Source organism: Leptodactylus fuscus, chromosome 9 (assembly GCF_031893055.1).
Source record: "Leptodactylus fuscus isolate aLepFus1 chromosome 9, aLepFus1.hap2, whole genome shotgun sequence".
NCBI lineage: Eukaryota > Metazoa > Chordata > Amphibia > Anura > Leptodactylidae > Leptodactylus > Leptodactylus fuscus.
This window is the reverse complement of record NC_134273.1, coordinates 80,736,917-80,752,873: the sequence shown is the minus strand read 5'-3', so window position 1 is coordinate 80,752,873 and position 15,957 is coordinate 80,736,917. Positions and strand designations below refer to the sequence as shown.

The following is a 15,957-nucleotide window of genomic DNA, read 5'->3' as shown; positions in this document are numbered from 1 at the left end:
TGAAGTGTTAATTACCAGCGCTAATTAATTGACAAGGTTGATATTTACATATTTTTGGAGGTTTCGACGTTTTTATCACTTTGCAATGATAATCTAATTGCTTTTTCCAGAATTCCGCAGCTTGTTCTTGATTTCGCTTGGCTCCGTAGCCTTACAATCTGTGCCTCGCTTGTGTGTCAGAATTTGGGCGACTTAACAGTTTATCAGTCAAAAAATAAAAAAAAAATAAAAAATCTGAAATTCTGTTCGTCACCATATTTTGCAAGGCTGTCTGTGGAAACAAGTCGATGAACGCGGCTTCCTCAAAAAGTAGACGCGGGTGTGAGCTATGGGACTCTGGGCAAAATCTGGTGCAAACCCCCAGACTATTTATAGCACGGACTATTTATAATATCGGCCCATTTCTTTCGTCTACATTATACTTGTACCACACTGCTTTGTACAGGTGAATCATACTATGCTGCAATACCAGATGCAGCCACTACTAATAGGATGGCGCTGTGGATTGTAAAAGGGGTGGAGCACTCTGGAAATTACAGATGATCAGTGAGGGTGGCGAGAGTCCAGCCCCCCCACCAATCTGATACTGACGGCAGTCTTGATGGAGCCCCTTAAATGTCATCATCCGGCAGGAGTTCTCCTTTAAGACGTTATTGTAATGATTAACATTGTGTACATGGCTAATACCTGATCTGTCACCTGGAAGGATGTGAAACTGGTTTTCTTCTGGCAGTCAGGTATAATGTATCGCTGACATTCTTCATCACCTCGAGGTGATCATAGTAGATCTGTACACAAATAACAACCCCGCTGTTTACACAAGTCCTCACATGTCGCTCCAGCCGGTGTACAAACTGTAACTCATTAATAGAAGGATGCCTGTGTATACAGGGTATATATACAGTATATAGACACAAATACATACTCTATATATCAATCCTCTATTTATCTATCTAACTCAGTCATATCTATCCATCCTTCTCATATTAATCTATTCCATTATCTATCTATCTATCTATCTATCTATCTATCTATCTATCTATCTATCTATCTTTCTTAGGTCCGGTGTACATCTGTGTTCGGACCATTCTGTTCCCCTCTCCACATGAAATATACGGAGAGAAAAGCGCTGCAAGCTGCACTTTTCTCTCCACATTTTTCGCACGGAAGCCACACAGACTCCATTATAATCTATGAGGTCGGCGGGTTTCCTAAAGTAAGCGCTTTTTTATGCATATAGGTTTCCGATTCAGAGTGTCCCCAAGCTGACTCCCTGAATGGAAACCCATGTGCAGATGTGAACCAGGCCTCACATCTATCTATCTATCTATCTATCTATCTATCTATCTATCTATCTCCTATCTATCTATCTATCTATCTATCTATCTATCTATCTATCTATCTATCTATCTATCTATCTATCATCTATCTAACTCTCCTATCTATCTATCTATCTATCTATCTATCTATCTATCTATCTATCTATCTATCTAACTCTCCAATCTATCTATCTCATATCTATCTATCTATCTATCTATCTATCTATCTATCTATCTATCTATCTATCTCATATCTATCTATCTCATATCTATCTATCTATCTATCTATCTATCTATCTATCTATCTATCCATCCATCCATCTCATGTCTGTGATAGATATCAGATTTATAAATATTAGATAGATTGATAGATAGGTGATCGCTGGATCTTCTAGTCTATGGTGTCATCCTCTTGCTGTAGACTGTAAGCTCTTCTGCCCGCCCCCCCCCCCCTGTATCCAGTACATTAGTGATTTGCATATTGTATTCCTGTGTGTGTATTATATGGCGATGGAGTAGACTTTGATTATAACTATTCTTCCTTCCACATCCCCGCAGCCTCTGTAAATTGTATGTATATAGAAAAGCGCGTGGCCCCAGAGGCGGCTTAAATACCACCTTACCCTTTAATATTGTTTAATCCACATTGTTGTAGCGGTCAGCGGCTTCGCTGGGGAGTATGATTTGGCAATTTCAGAGTCAGACCTTGCAGGTGGCCTTATCTTGTAGATCCGTTTGTGCCAACTTTTACAATGCGAGGCGAGAGAAGTAGTAAAATGTGGCTCATTTGGCTGTTTTCGTCTAATGTCTGTGTTACTATAGAACTACTAACTTATGTACATGTTGTGCTCGCAATTGTATTTTATTTTTGGGCACCTTCAATTAGCGGCAACACCGTGCATGTAAGCAAAAAAAATTACTGTAATCCAGTGCTAACAAGTTTAGAGGCACAATAAGCGCATTGATTATAATAGGCACATAGCCCTCACATTGTGAATGCCGAGACGCTGAAGAATTGTCGTGGTCGGTTTTTTTTTTCCCCTCCTTCCTCTTCTTTCCGAGGTTCAAAAAGGTTAATGTTTTGGCCTGTTCATTTACAATTGTAAAATTGTAGTCAGCGACCATTGTTCTAGAACAAATAAAAATGTTGCAAGGTCCATCTTTTTTTTTTTTTTTTTTTAAAGATTTAGAGCATCGTAACAAGTCATTTCTTTATGATTTTTTTTGTATCTTTTTTTTCTATAAATTTTGACTTTTTTTATTTTTAAATTTAATAGGTTTATACTAGGCTTTATTATTTTTGCTGATTTTTTTTCGTATTTTTTTATTACTTTTATATATATTTTTTCAATTTTATTCATACAGAATTGGAGCATTGAGTTAAGTCATTATTGTACGTTATTGAAAGTGGACCTTATACCGTTACCACCAAGTCCAACTCTTTGGATCCCTCAATAAGAACCGTTCCATGGATTCCGGTACAGTTGGAATTTTTTTCTCTAGCCCCCCCCCCCCCACACACAATTTCCAACCAATCATTTCTGTTCAATATCGGTACCCAATAGGCTGATTTTGGGTACTCTCTAATCTCAGTTGAGTGGTCCCTATCATATGTGTCAGACTAGAACCACCCACCTGATAATAGGGGGCATAATTAGCATATTGGGTACTGAAATGAACAGAAGTGATTGGTTGCAGAGGGTGAGGACTAAATAAAAAAAATCTACTGTGGCGGAATCAGGCGTAGATTGAAGGACGCAAACAATTGCAATTGTTGATGAAAGATCCTCTTTAATTTGAGATATTTTTTTAGAATTTGTACAATTCATTAGAATTTTAAAAATTGTTCATTTTTTTTCCCCATTCAGAAGAGTTTTCCAAAACCATAAAGATTGATAACCTTTCCTTAGGACAGTATGCAGGTAGACGGACCAATGTAGCCAATGAAGCCAGAGTGAGACCCCCACCGATGTGATACTGATGGCCACTCCTAATAGGCCATTGATATTTTAATCTTGGAAAATACACATAACACGTTGATTATTCACAAATTAGAGGATTCCGCTGTTTAAAGGAAACCCGTGACTCGAAAATGTTGTTCAATCAAGCTGGTATATTATAGAGCAGAAGGAGCCAAGCAAATTGATATATAGGGTTATGGGAAAAGATTGAGACTAACCTGCCATTTATCCATTGAAATCTCTGCTCTTTCTAAGGTCAGAAGTCTAGAAGGCGGAGCTATCGGTAAATGACCACCTCCCCTCTACTATAGGACCGCCTCCTGGACTTAGCAACACAAAAAGAGCAGAGATTTCCCATAAAATCTAGAATCTTTTCCCATAAACCTATATATCAATCTGCTCAGCTCCTCCTGCTTTATAACATGCTCCATGGATCAGACCACTTTCTTCACGTGACAGATTCCCTTTAAGATGTATTTACAAGCGGATATTGCCGGACTTATGTCACAGTTCGGTTCCTTCCTGGTCCTGGTTCTTGATTCTGTATCATGTTTGACCACCAGCTTGATACATAACAGACCAACACCATTGGTGACCAATTTTGTAGGAAAGTGATTTTTTGCTTAGAACCTTGTTCCTTGGAGACATGCTAAGTTTGTCTACTCTTTTCTTTTCGGAGTGTGTTCATGACACAACTTGTATAGTCTCACACTCTAGTCTTACCTGCAACGTTTCAGAACTTGACTTACTTCTCGGAATTAGCCAGTGGCAGAAATCAGACTGTTCAGTAAATCCTGCTGGGGTTGGATCCTGCACACATGAATTATGACCAGAGCGGGCTGACTGTTTTGTGGTTTGTTGTGTCTGGTTTGATTCCTGCGAATAAAGTTGCAGATGCATTTGGTCATTTGAAACATATTTCCAAGGTCTGGCCAAGGCTGCAGGATCCCTGTGCTCGGCAGGGGATAGTGCCCATCAACTTTTACTGGGTAATAAACGTAAAAAAAAACCCAAAACGGGTGATGTTTTTGAAACGACACAAATAAAATTCACAAATGTTTACTATAAGATAGTTTCAGTTGACTGCTGTTTGCTTCGATGTTGGAGACATGTACACCAAATAGTAGTCACCAATGCAGATCAAGACAATTTATAAGGTTTAGGATTGAATGAGTAAATGAAAGCAGACGCTGTTGAGTGGGGTTCCTTGGGCCCAACAGAGTAGATGATTGTGAGGGATCACCATCATAATCTGGTACACATACTATTGCATCAGGTCCTAGTTATTGAGTTACATCCTGTATTATACTCCAGAGCTGCACTCACTATTCTGCTGGTACAGTCACTGTGTACATACATTACATTACTTATCCTGTATTATACCCCAGAGCTGCGCTCACTATTCTGCTGGTGCAGTCACTGTGTACCGTACATACATTACTTATCCTGTATTATACTCCAGAGCTGCGCTCACTATTCTGCTGGTACAGTCAATGTGTACATACATTACATTACTTATCCTGTATTATACTCCAGAGCTGCGCTCACTATTCTGCTGGTGCAGTCACTGTGTACATACATTACATTACTTATCCTGTATTATACTCTAGAGCTGCGCTCACTATTCTGCTGGTGCAGTCACTGTGTACATACATTACATTACTTATCCTGTATTATACTCTAGAGCTGCGCTCACTATTCTGCTGGTACGGTCACTGTGTACATACATTACATTACTTATCCTGTATTATACTCCAGAGCTGCGGTCACTATTCTGCTGGTGCAGTCACTGTGTACATACATTACATTACTTATCCTGTATTATACTCCAGAGCTGCGCTCACTATTCTGCTGGTACAGTCACTGTGTACATACATTACATTACTTATCCTGTATTATACTCCAGAGCTGCACTCACTATTCTGCTGGTACAGTCACTGTGTACATACATTACATTACTTATCCTGTATTATACCCCAGAGCTGCGCTCACTATTCTGCTGGTGCAGTCACTGTGTACCGTACATACATTACTTATCCTGTATTATACTCCAGAGCTGCGCTCACTATTCTGCTGGTACAGTCAATGTGTACATACATTACATTACTTATCCTGTATTATACTCCAGAGCTGCGCTCACTATTCTGCTGGTGCAGTCACTGTGTACATACATTACATTACTTATCCTGTATTATACTCCAGAGCTGCACTCACTATTCTGCTGGTACAGTCACTGTGTACATACATTACATTACTTATCCTGTATTATACCCCAGAGCTGTGCTCACTATTCTGCTGGTGCAGTCACTGTGTACCGTACATACATTACTTATCCTGTATTATACTCCAGAGCTGCGCTCACTATTCTGCTGGTACAGTCACTGTGTACATACATTACATTACTTATCCTGTATTATACTCCAGAGCTGCGCTCACTATTCTGCTGGTGCAGTCACTGTGTACATACATTACATTACTTATCCTGTATTATACTCCAGAGCTGCGCTCACTATTCTGCTGGTACGGTCACTGTGTACATACATTACATTACTTATCCTGTATTATACTCCAGAGCTGCACTCACTATTCTGCTGGTGCAGTCACTGTGTACATACATTACATTACTTATCCTGTACTGATCCTGAGTTACATCCTGTATTATACTCCAGAGCTGCGCTCACTATTTTGCTGGTATAGTCACTGTGTACATACATTACATTACTTATCCTGTACTGATCCTGAGTGACATCCTGTATTATACTCCAGAGCAGAATAGTGAGCGCAGCTCTGGAGTATAATACAGGATGTAACTCAGGGTCAGTACAGGATAAGTAATGTATGTACACAGTGAATGTAACTTGCCTCACGTGGCCAATGATTGCATTGAATTGCTATTATTTTCATTGGCCACTGCAGGCGGCCAGGGATTCGGCTGTACGTGGTAGCCAGAACATATTGCAGTACCCTCTGTAATTGTAAACTGATGTATATGATGTAATACGATCATTAAAGTGGCTCTACAGGTGGAGTGTTACTGTAATAAACATGATGTAATAAATCACAGGCCAGAATGCAAATATCATTGTGTTTTTGAACAAAAGTCAGGAGGTGTCAGACTCAGTAAATTGTGGCGTCTCAAATTCCTAAAACATCCGCATTACGTGGGTCAATAGCAAACACCTGATTATAATGCATTCCTAATCTAATTCCAGCGCATTGTGATGAAAGTAAATATGTGCCCTGCTGCCTGTTTTGATGCTAATTTAATGTGTTTCTCCCTATTGAAAAACAATTAGAATATGGATAGTATTAAATGTGTCCCCGGAGGGGTGTCGTGATGTTTGTTGTAATCATAAGGATTTTGTCATTCGGTTTTCGATGCAAATACAACCTACATAACAAGTTAAAGTCTATCTAAAGTCTAGAAACATTCCAGGGAACTCTTATACACTGTATTAGGTAGTACTGGGTCTGCGGGGGCCGGACTTAACACCAAAGAGAGGCTTCTTGTGTGTTGCCCCGCCCCCGCAGAACCTGCACTTGTTTTCTTCTTCCTGAGCGAATTTCTTGGTATATTCTAGAATTGCTACTTATTATATATGAATGTAAGGTTGAGGAGGATGAACTTTGAGCATCCTCACATCCCCTTTGGTGAAACTTTGGAATTTCTATTTTTCCACCTCCCTCGTCGAATGACATTTCAATAAGTCAGATTCTTATAGCTGAGGACAGATGGAAGAAATAAACTAATATATTAAAAATATGTATGGCAGTGTGTAACATGCTTTATTTTGACATGATCTGCTTCTTGCTAGTTTGCGAAAATTTAGCACCTGGAAAACCTTAAGTAGAATTTGAAGAGTTCTGTCATGTTGGTATGATAGGGTGTTAATGGGACTGGAATGGCTCAGAATATTAGGGGGTTAGACTTGAATCTCTTAAAGGGAATCATATTAATAGAAACCATTAGGCCTGTTATCGCTGGGAAGGCTGTGTCTGACCATAGATATTTTCTGCAGTGGCCACTGCAGGCGAAAGGTGGTATTACATGGTAGTCATTTATAGGAGTGGCTGACCATGTTGTGTACGGTCAGGTCCGTCAGAGTGGGAACTGTTGTAGATGTCTGTTGGCTGAATGCTTGTTTGGTTTCTAGCTGTCCACTAGTTCGGCCATTTGGATCTCTTTTCCTGCTACATGGGATTAAATTTTTGGTATGTTAATAATTGGAAGTGGAAGGTTCGGGCCTTGAACTGGAGAGGACTTTGTGATTGTGATTGAACCACAAGGCGACACATGGATGTCATCCATGCGCAATTGTGCGTCCGTGGCCCCATACATTGGGGCCAGCGATCACAGCCTCAAAACCGGAAAGGAATCGGACCTGTCCTGAGTTTTGCATCACAGATTCTCCCCCCGCACATATATCCTTGGAAATCACGGTCTTATGGAAATGAATGGGTCAGTGTGCTATACGGGACAAACCTGGATACCACACTGAACTAACACACGGTCGTCTGCATGGGGCCTAGTACAGCAGAGACCTAGCGGCTATGGTGGCCGCTTAGCTTCTGAGCAGATGCAATTTTTACGGTCCCGCTGTACTATGTCAGGAAGGGGTTAAGTCTCTGGAAACAGAGTCAACGATGAGATCCTGTGGTAAATAAGATGTGCAGCAAGTAATGGAAATCTGGTTGATACGGTTTGTGTACTTTCTGTATTCGTCGTCAGGATTCCTCGTGTCTTTTATGGACTGGGTAACAGTTTACAGGTTTGCAGAGAATAAACATGTTGTTTGTTGCGGGCCGCCCCCTGGGATCCGGCATCTGCTTGTTTCCTGCTCCCCCGAGACTTTATTTCTTTTATTTTTCTACCACGTATGTATCGCTGAGGGCAGAAGTGTGCAATGGGCGAGATGAAAACTTAGAAATCAGAGCGCTCCTGTTTGTCAGAACAAGGTGTTTGTAATGCTATTCCCCCAGCGCTTGTTCATCTGCGGAGATGCCGAGCGGCGGAGGCCTCGCGTGGCTCTGTAGACAGACAACACAGAACAATTGTTCCAGCAAGTGTGAGCCCTGGCATCGAAACCTAAACATGTTATTGTCCAGGAACCCAATGTGATCTCTGCAGGCTCTCCGCCGTGGCTCCCAGGTTAATCCTCATCTGATTTAGATTAATGGAAAATGCTGAACACATGTAGGAGCGTCCACTGATGGAATATTTCCACGTCCGGGGACTTACAGTGCACGGATGTTTGTTTCTTAGGGGAGGATCGCCAGGTTATAGGATACACCGTAGATACTTGGGTATGTATCACGCTTGGATTGGAGATGGTTTGGATGGAAAGAACGTTTACTGGCGCGGTCCACCAAATATATGGCAGCTATTCAACAAGGGCTACGAAAATGTTTAACGTGTAGAGGCCAGATGACAATTTAAGGGGTCGTTCACATGTAGGAATTTGATGTGGATTTTGGGGAGATTTCCATGGTTTTCAATGTCACTCCGCCTCAGTGTGCGCCTGAAATTGAACGAGGATGTTTTCCTCTGCCAATTTCGGTTTTAGAATGACAATATGGGGTGTGCCAGGATCGGTAGATAACCCCTAGTACAGCGGTCCAACTGTCTGTTATTCTGATCCTCCGTCCAGGTGACGCTAGTGGTTTTCCAGGCTTGTCAATTGCTTAGTACCATGGCCATGCTGCAACTCAGCCACATTCCCGTGAAAAAGGGGCTACTTGTAACATGGTCATGTGATCAATGGATGTGATGTCACTTCCTGAGAGGAGGATATAGAGCTCCGTTTCATAGACCTGGAAGCCATCTTAAATATTTACCACTGACATTCTGCGCTCCACAGATATTACCATTACCCTCAGCACTACCTTTGGCCACCAGTGATACTAAAGGGATTGTCCCGCACTTCGAAAACAAGTCAGGCTAGGTTCACACTCTTGCTTGCTATATGTTCGGGGCTTCTGTACCTGAACCCACTTGAAAAAATGTGGAGGAAAAAGTCCTACAGGCAATACTTTTCTCTCCAAATTTTTTGGACAGACAGAAACCCAATGGACTCCATTATAGTCCACCGGTTTCCTAGGGTAATCACTTTTTAAGCGGGTTAGCTTTCCGTTTCTTGGTTCCCCAAGTGGACCCAAAGAACGCTAATGTCTTAGTTGGTCACATGGCAATGCAAAATCTTCATCCCATTAAAACGAATAGGACTGAGCTGCAGAATGGTCATGTGACCAACGGACATGATGTCACTTCCTGAGAAGAAGCAGGCCATGTTTTTTTAACCCTGCACAGCCCCTGTAACACTCACTGTCCATCACTCTAGACCACCAGGGATATCGCCAAGGATCCGGCTGTAGATGTAGAACATTGGGAAATTGAGTAATGGGGCTTGATATTTTTTCATCTCCATCGGGCACAGCGACGATTTAAGGACCCCTGACTCATTTAATATCTGACTTTTGAATATTTCAAAATGCAAAAATATCATCATAACCTTTTATCACCCAAAAATAGTAATGGTAGAATGCGAATAGTTAAACGGCGGTCACTCGCCTTCTGAACAGTCCAAAGATTTCCAGCACCTATAGCAGCAGATGGAGCGCATAATGCTCGAGATGATAAACAACTGGAGCACTTGACTACCCCGAGCATCGGTACACAAACACATAGCTAATTATTTACAGGCCGTAGATGTCACACCGTGCTAATCCGGCCTTGCAATTTGCATGCCCGCAATAAATCACCACCAGCATAGCTGCGCCTTGTCCTCTTTCTGCCTTAGATACCTTCTAAAAATTATTTAAGTGCGCCCATTGTGTTTGCCATCATGCCAGTGTCCAGTGCAGATACTGATACATTGTAACGGAAACTGGAATGTTCCATCCTCCGTGGGATATTGTTGAGGCAGGAGGTTCTCTGTGCCTCATACCCCTGCAGTAGATTGGCTTAGCCCACAAATTAAGATCCTTGAATGTTTGCAGAAACTGGGCTTGCAAATAATATCTGGGCACCTAAACTAAAGACTTGGGGGGGGGGGGGGGGCTCAAGCTGCGTACTGTTGACTCAATATGCTGGTATTCATGTAGTTCTCTAGTATATTTGTATAGACAATTTTGCACCCAGTTTTTAATAACTTTGCTTCATCCAAATCATAGGAAAATTGAAGCAAGTTTGCTATTCTAAAAAGAAGAACCTGCTGTTATATGTATACAGCTACTATGCAGAGCTATGTGCTTCTATAGTTCTAAGGCCCCTTGCAGACGACCGTGGTGTGGGTCAGTGTGCTAGCCGGGTGTTTCACGGAGAGCACACGGACCCATTCTTTTCTATGGGCCCTTGATTTTCACAGTCCTGTGTGCAGGCCGACAGTGTGGGCCACATCAGATTGGACCCGTCCTATTCCTGTCCTATTTATGCAGCCCGCGCTTCCATGGTACCTGTTCATTTAATGAAAGGAGCTGCCGAAGTACGACCCGTGCACGGTGGCACACAGGGACATCCCGGTGTGCCGCTTGTGCTTTTATTTATGGTTGCAACTTGGTCGTCTGCAACCGGCCTAAACAGGCAGGCTATGTATGTTAGACCCTTTGTGATAAGCTGACTTTCACTCTGGAATCTCTGTTGAGTTATGTCTTACTACAGCACTGAAACTCACAGAAGTATCAGAGTACACCCCACAATACAAGTCTATGGAGAAAGGAGTGGGGAGGAGCAAGAAGGAGCAGCAGAGATTTATAAGGGGGAACCCCCATTTCATTAATCTGACCCTAACCTATCTAACTGCGAGGGCTGTCTTTAGGACAGATCGATGAGGGGTCAACACCCACAACCTCCACCTCCACTCTTGAGTGCTGATACTTCTTCAATAACATCACATTCATTGATCACATGATACAGTTGCAACTGATTCACTGTCAAGTGAATAGGGCTGAACTGCAATACCAAACACAGCCACTATACAATGCACGGCGCTGTGCTTGGTGTTCTGTAAAGAGGCCATATCGCTCACCCAAGCCCTACCCATCAGATATTGATGATTTATCACCCTATGTAACTCTCCCTTGAATTTTTTATAATTTCGTACACATTGAAGCATTATTGTTTGCAAAAGTATACACGCCCATTTAACAGCTCTCCAAATCCAGCCTTTGTGCAACTCTTGTAAGATTGGTATTGCATGTTCTCCCCTGTACGGCGGCGGCCCGGGTTCCCGCGGCGGCTGACTTGCTTCCCTTCGCTTGTCTAATTGCTTGCCATAACAAACTGGCCTGTTTTGTCTTCGCTGATGAAATGGTGTCCTTATTCTGTTTAGGCGCTGTTTACATCAGATGTTTTGTAGCTGCTCGCTGCTTATCGCTGGGACAAGATTATTACCAGGGAGACTTGATACATCATCGGCAGCGTCCTCAGATTAGCACCAGCTAATGACAGGCCCACAACAGCTCACAAATCACCGGATCCCCCACCCCCCTCCCCCATCGAGATTGTCAGGGTAATGAAATAAAGTCGACGTGCGCTTACGGAGCGCGCTTAGTGGTTCACTAGGTGAATTCTGAGCAATTTATACTGAATTAATGGCGGCCTGTGGTCTTCATTATTCCATATGCCGGGACAACATGGAAATACAATGGCCGCAGTGATGTGGCAGCATAGACAGCGCCCCCCTGTGCTCACCCTCAACATCGTAGGGCCCAGTAGCAGCCACATGGGATGCCCCTATGGCACATTTAGAAGCAAGCAAGCCAAACTAGTCCTTCCATATTGGTGTTGGTTGTGCCACCCAGGACAGAAGGGCCTGGAGTACGTTACCCCTTCTAGCCCCAATTTCCATGCCAGTTTTTGGTTTGCTAACACTGCAGTTCCTTTCAAGATTCCTGATGGGAAACACCAGCTTGGGGTCATCTCTACACAAGGGCCCCCGTAGTAGCCACATGGTCTGCCCCGATGGTATTTATTCCCTCATCAACATGATCGCTTTATTGGGCTTGAATTGTCACTAGGATTTCATGAAACTTTACATAAATCCATAGTACAAGCAAATATCAAAAACTTTCTAATATATCTTATTGGAGAAAAATGCTTCTTTCCCCTCTTACCAGCTCTTTTCTTCCTTCCCTTTGTGATCAGCTGACTTTCACTCTGGAATCTCTGTTGAATGTCTTGTTAGAGCAGAGAAGCTCACAGAGGTATCAGATTACATCTCCCAATAGAAGTCTATGGAGAAAGGAGTGCGGAGGATGAGAAGGAGCAGCGGAGACGTAACTCCTAATGGCTATAGCTCCTTTAAGTTTGACTCTTGGTCTCCCCCCCGTGACTCTCCACCTACCGCAAAACTACAACTCCCAGCATTAACCAACAGCGCGTAGTTGTAGTTTTCCAAGAGCAGAAGGGCCGGCCAGGGCCTTGTTTTTTTCCAATAGGAAATGAAATATTTGAAGGTCTATCTATTCCTTCTGACAAGTCAGTAGTGTTCAGCATGGGGGAGGGGAGGGGGCAGCTGCCTTTCCCGTTTCTTTTTGGTTCATCGGACTTTATTGGACTCGGCACGTTATTTATAGTGCATGACTTTTTTCCTTTTTCCCGCGTGGCACAAGTTCGCCATTCAGTGTCTTATTTACCTTGTTGACTTCTTGGCTTATTTCAACCTGTTCCTGTTTTGTTTGCTTTCTAGCCTCTCTTGAAGTGTGTTGATGGTCGCTGAGGACGGCGATGGTCAGAAACTCTGCGTGATATCTGAGTTGTGAGCACCATGAGCGACGGGGTGTGATGTCTCACAGTGAAGCTGGTAAGTCAAAAATATTCGGTTCTACAAGATGGCTGAAATCCATACATTGCCCTGGTATCCTGGATTGGGTCTGTTTTTCGGAACTACTGTTACACCCTCAACACAACATGGCTGAAGGTTATACTTTATCACTACAATTAAAGGGGATGTCTAAGAATTTGGCCTGTACAATTGATTGGTCCTATGACTGATGTTGGGTGTATGGCCTACCCTAAGTATAGGATATATATTCCAAGTTCCTGGACCATCCCTTTAACTCATATGCATTGCATAGATCACAAAGCTTAACTGTACCTGTTGTGGAAAAAAATGATTACAGTATGGCGCCACCTGGTGTTCAAAGTGTATAGCAATGTACATGTCCACCTCATGAGCTGAGTGCTGGTGGACACACATGCCCAGTCTCTACAGAGTGATTGTTCACTACAGCGCAGCCATAGAAATAGCTTTCTGCCCTGCTTGTCAGAAAAGGGATAGAGACTGCGCCGTAGGGGGCAGTATAACTGAGGAGACTTAAATAAAAAGGGGCTGCCAGAGGGAGAAGGAGGCTGATTCTGGCCAGAGCCTGTTTTCAGCATCAGCTCCAAAGGAAGGGGGGGTCACAATGTAATATCTGTAACAGGAACCCCCAGCTATCATGAGTCATTTACTATATGGGTGCCCTTTTATACGGCGGAGGAGCCCCTTTAGGCCTCCTAAGGAGTCTGCTACCTCTGCAGCACCTATAGCTCCAACTGTATGACATACCTTTGCTTATGTTTGCTCTGTATGTGTATAGGAAAAATTTTTTTAAAACTTTGCTGAAAGTTTTTGAAATTTTTACTTTTTATTTGAAGTTCTAAAATGTATCCCCCGACTGACGCGATGATTAAGTGCATTGATTAACGTTTACTGTGCACAGTGCCCCCCCGCCACCCCTCAAAAAGGGTCCACTTAATGTAAAAAGATGTAGTGGGCCCCACTCTGAGCTGTGTAGTGCCGGAGTCTCCGCTGAGCAGGTTTTATTGAATCCAGAGCTGCAGGTGGTGCGGAGAATTACGGAGGAATTACAGCGGCTGGAGGAGCATCAGCTCATCTGCATGTTAACTTAAGTACTCTTGAGTAAAAGCAGGAGGCTTCAGTACTGATCTATTTTCATGGACCTCAAGGTTTCAATTACATCCTTGTGATGAGTTCTGTGGTAATACTGAGAGACAAGTTTAGTGGAAGTGCTCACTTCTCGAGAGGACGAAGAATTTCTAGTTTAAGGGGCCACTTGGCTCGAACGTGAGTCCTCCAACTAATCATCATATACTTGTCTGCTGGAGGAACTTACTGTGGCAGAAACTACCTGCTTATCTATCTATCTATCTATCTATCTATCTATCTATCTATCTATCTATCTATCTATCCATATCTATCTCCTATCTATCTATCTATCTATCTATCTATCTATCTATCTATCTATCTATCTATCTTTCTATCTATCTATCATCTATCTATCTATCTATCTATCTATCTATCTATCTATCTATTCATTCATCTATCTCCTATCTGTCTATCTATCCATATCTATCTATCTATCTATCTATCTATCTATCTATCTATCTATCCTTCTATCTATCTATCTATCTATCTATCTATCTATCTATCTATCATCTATCTCCTATCTATCTATCTATCTATCTATCTATCTATCTATCTATCTATCTATCTATCTATTCATTCATCTATCTCCTATCTGTCTATCTATCCCTATCTATCTATCTATCTATCTATCTATCTATCTATCCTTCTATCTATCTATCTATCTCCTATCTATCTATCTATCTATCTATCTATCTATCTATCTATCTATTCATTCATCTATCTCCTATCTGTCTATCTATCCCTATCTATCTATCTATCCTTCTATCTATCTATCTATCTATCTATCTATCTATCTATCTATCTATTCATTCACCTATCTCCTATCTATCGACCGATCTATCTATCTCCTATCTATCTATCTATCTATCTATCTATCTATCTATCTATCTATCTATCTATCTATCCATATCTATCCATATCTATCTATCTATCTATCTATCTATCTATCTATCTATCTATCTATCTATCTATCTATCTATCTATCTATCCATATCTATCTCCTATCTATCTATCTATCTATCTATCTATCTATCTATCTATCTATCTCATTCAAACCTACAAAGGGGACGCAGTAACACACCAGAGCCTGCGGCCCCTTCAATCACCAAATTCTCAGAGACCCTTTATTCAAGAGGTCTGATCCCCATGATCAAAAATTCACAGCATAGACTATTTACATAGAATCCCTTTTATAGGATGGAAACAGCCTTGTAATACCGCTATACACACAGTGCACATCTACACTACACATACCACAAGGGAATACCCTTTAAATTATAGGGACATTTATTGAGCACTGTATGACTAGGTGTTATTCATTGAGCACTGTATGACTAGGCAGTATTTATTGAGCACTGTATGACTAGGTGTTATTTATTGAGCACTGTATGACTAGGCAGTATTCATTGAGCACTGTATTACTATGTGGTATTTATTGAGCACTGTATGACTAGGCGGTATTCATTGAGCACTGTATGACTAGGCGGTATTTATTGAGCACTGTATGACTAGGCAGTATTCATTGAGCACTGTATTACTATGCAGTATTTATTGAGCACTGTATGACTAGGCGGTATTCATTGAGCACTGTATGACTAGGCGGTATTTATTGAGCACTGTATGACTAGGCAGTATTCATTGAGCACTGTATTACTATGCAGTATTTGTTGAGCACTGTATGACTAGGCGGTATTCATTGAGCACTGTATGACTAGGCGGTATTTATTGAGCACTGTATGACTAGGCAGT

At 41.9% G+C, this 15,957-nt stretch overlaps 1 protein-coding gene across 4 annotated transcripts in view; it reads left to right on the top strand.

Annotated features, from left to right (window-relative positions):
* Positions 1–15,957, top strand: part of FOXP1 (forkhead box P1) — a 497,110-nt gene that overhangs the window by 45,508 nt on the left and 435,645 nt on the right. For all 4 annotated transcript variants that reach the window (XM_075287502.1, XM_075287498.1, XM_075287504.1 and 1 more), the window contains exon 3: positions 12,967–13,080. The gene's annotated coding sequence lies outside the window, so the exon portion shown is untranslated. The remainder of the gene's footprint in view (positions 1–12,966; positions 13,081–15,957) is intronic.